At 47.7% G+C, this 2,748-nt stretch overlaps 1 pseudogene; it reads left to right on the top strand.

Annotated features, from left to right (window-relative positions):
* The first annotated feature begins 1,370 nt into the window (after positions 1-1,370).
* On the top strand, positions 1,371-1,614 carry LOC140392205 (U2 spliceosomal RNA; annotated as a pseudogene).
* Positions 1,615-2,748: the final 1,134 nt, after the last annotated feature.

Here is a 2,748-nt window from a genome sequence, read left to right as displayed (position 1 = left end):
ACATCGAAACAAACCTGTTGGACTTTAACCTGGTGTTGTAAGACTTCTTACTGTGCTCAATTTTATGGACACCTTACCAGTGACGGCTACTGAGATGTGTGCATGGATGAAGCGAGATCCGGGATTGGCAAATATTTGCCTCATGTTGTTGAGCGGTGGAGAAAAGGGGGCACTTCCTGTAACGCTCTAGCCTTTTGAAAGTTCTCGGAACTCAGCCTAGATGTCATATTGTGGGAGCTTGCGTGGTCATCACACCGGAGGGTCAGGAATCCCTGCTACAGGACCTGCACTGGCCACCCGGGTGCTTCTAATGACCGACATCAATAGCGATATCAAGAGGATCGTGCACAGCATGTCTGGAGCATCAGAGATTCCCAGCGGCAGCCTCCCTTAATCCTGCAGAATGGCCAGGGTACCCATGGGCCCATCTACATGTGCGGAACTTTCATGGGGTCTATGTTCCTGGGCATCATGGATACTCACTTAAAGTAGCTAAAGGTGCACAGAATGACCTCAACGACATCCAGGATCATGCTAGAAAAGCTCCATGCCTCGTTTAGCAACCATGGGATCCCAAGGTCTTGGTAACGGATAATGCGATGCCACCATTCACTAGTGAAGAATTTGCCGCATTTACAAAGCGGAACAGCATTCGGCACATTCGAACCATCCCATTTCATCCCTCCTCCAATTATGGGGTAAAGAGCGGTCCAGAACTTCAAGAGGGGCTTAAGATACAATCCATGGGTTCCATGAACACGTGGCTGGCGCGGTTCCATTTTAATTACCGTACAACGTCACATGTGATGACGGGAATCGTCGCTGTGGAACTCTGATGGGCCAACGACAGGAAAGTGGAGGTGCAGCAGGAGATGCAGATGAGGCACCACGACTTGAGGGTGCCAGGGTGGCAATTTCACTCCGGGATGCAGTCTATGCAATTTTGGTGATGGGGCACTGTGGCTCCCAGGCGCAGTACTGGAGAGAACAAGTCTGGTCTCGTACAACGTCCAGGTTCAGGGGGAAGTTCAATAAAAGCACCTGACCACCTGAAGAAGCGGGAACTCCCACTTCATGACACCAACCGGCAGTATTGACATCTCCTCCATGCCAGGAAACACCCATCAGCCTGGGGACCCTGCCGTCCAGATCACAACGCCCATTCCAGCAGGAGGAGGACTCCAGATCAGAGATGGACGTCAAAGTGTCTGTACCAGTGAATGAGGTTGTGTCCGGGACTCAAGTCCTGGCAATAACTCTTCAGAGATCAGCCAGGAAACGATGGTTGGCAAACCGATACAGTCTGCCCGACCGAGCCACCACAGCCAGAAGCATAGCCACGGTTAACGTGGCGCAGAAGACCCCCACCAATCGCTTCTCGGCCTTTTGGCTAAGATCAAGTGTCAGATCAAGCCCAAGATGAGGTGCAAAGCCTTTTCTTGTCAGCTTGGATCTTGTATGTCTCTCTTGTGGAGATCATGAATTGGCTTCAATTGAATTTGAATTGTTTTTTGGAGCAAGCAATGAGATGGATTAAGGGTTTGCCCAGTCCACTCTGTGCATTGGCTTTGTAACTTTAAGGATGGGATTTAAAAAAAAGAAGGCCCACACCATTGGCGACTGAAGGGGAACTTTTGGACTCTAGGGTTGGGGGGGTGGGATGTTATAACCCCCACAAGGACCACGGGGAAACCATTATTGATCTCCCCATAGGACATGTGGAGTACCAGCCTCCCAGCTGAAGCTTGTTACGAACGAACATAAAAGCCAGCCCAAAGGACAACTTGGTATGGTTAGTTCTCCCAGCAAGAACTGTATTGGGAACGAAATGCTGCCTTCAGCAGCACACTGTATATAGTTTAATAAATCTCTGTTCTCTTACTGCTGGCTTCCTCAAGTTACTAAATGAACCTTCTTTCAACTGCGTCCATTGCAACAATATCCTTTCTTAAGTTACGAGACCAAAACTGTACAGTTTACCAGATGTGGTTACACCAACATTCTGCATAGTTGCAGAAAACCTTCCCCCCCTTTTATATTTCTCTCTCTTTGCTATAAACGACATTCCATTTGCCTTCCTAATCACTTGCTGGACCTGCAGACTAACCTTCTATGGTTCAAGTACCAGGACCCCCAGATCCCTCTGTACCACAGAGTTCTGCAATCTTTCTCCATTTAAGTAATATACTGCTTTTCCATTCTTCCTGTCAAAGGGATGGGTTCACAATTAGCAGCAGGGAAGACCTACGCATTCTTTGTGAGGCTCAGAGGAGCACTGTGCCACACAGCTAAGCTATTGAATTGCATTACTTTACCTGCTGTTGTGCTTGGCGGATTAATTTCATAAACTACTTTTCTCTTTTAAATACTTTACCTGTGGTTTACACAAGCCTGGTTCAAAAGAGTGGATTGGTGGGGTGGTGGGTAAGGGTGTTACAGTTACACCTTGCAGGAAAACACGAGAGCCACAAGAGGGGGTGCTATGAGAGTTGGTCATCTGTTAAGAAGCAATGATGTTCAGTAATGTCACAGGAGGCCTTGACTGTGCAGTGACTTGGTGGATTAAAGAATTATGCACTGGAGTGGGTCAGACAAGGATATAAAATCATATTCCACTGGAATGGGCTCTCATCTCCACTTCCAGAAGTTCAAAGACAAAGATTTGAAAGGTTATGTCAGTCAGGTGTTTTAACCATCCATCATTAGATCTGGCTGGTCCATATGAACACCAAAGCATTCTGCTCATGT

The sequence above is a fragment of the Scyliorhinus torazame genome, chromosome 15 (genome assembly GCF_047496885.1).
Source record: "Scyliorhinus torazame isolate Kashiwa2021f chromosome 15, sScyTor2.1, whole genome shotgun sequence".
Classification (NCBI taxonomy): Eukaryota; Metazoa; Chordata; class Chondrichthyes; order Carcharhiniformes; family Scyliorhinidae; genus Scyliorhinus; species Scyliorhinus torazame.
Note: the sequence above shows the minus strand (reverse complement) of the source record. Positions and strands in the feature narration are given on the sequence as shown.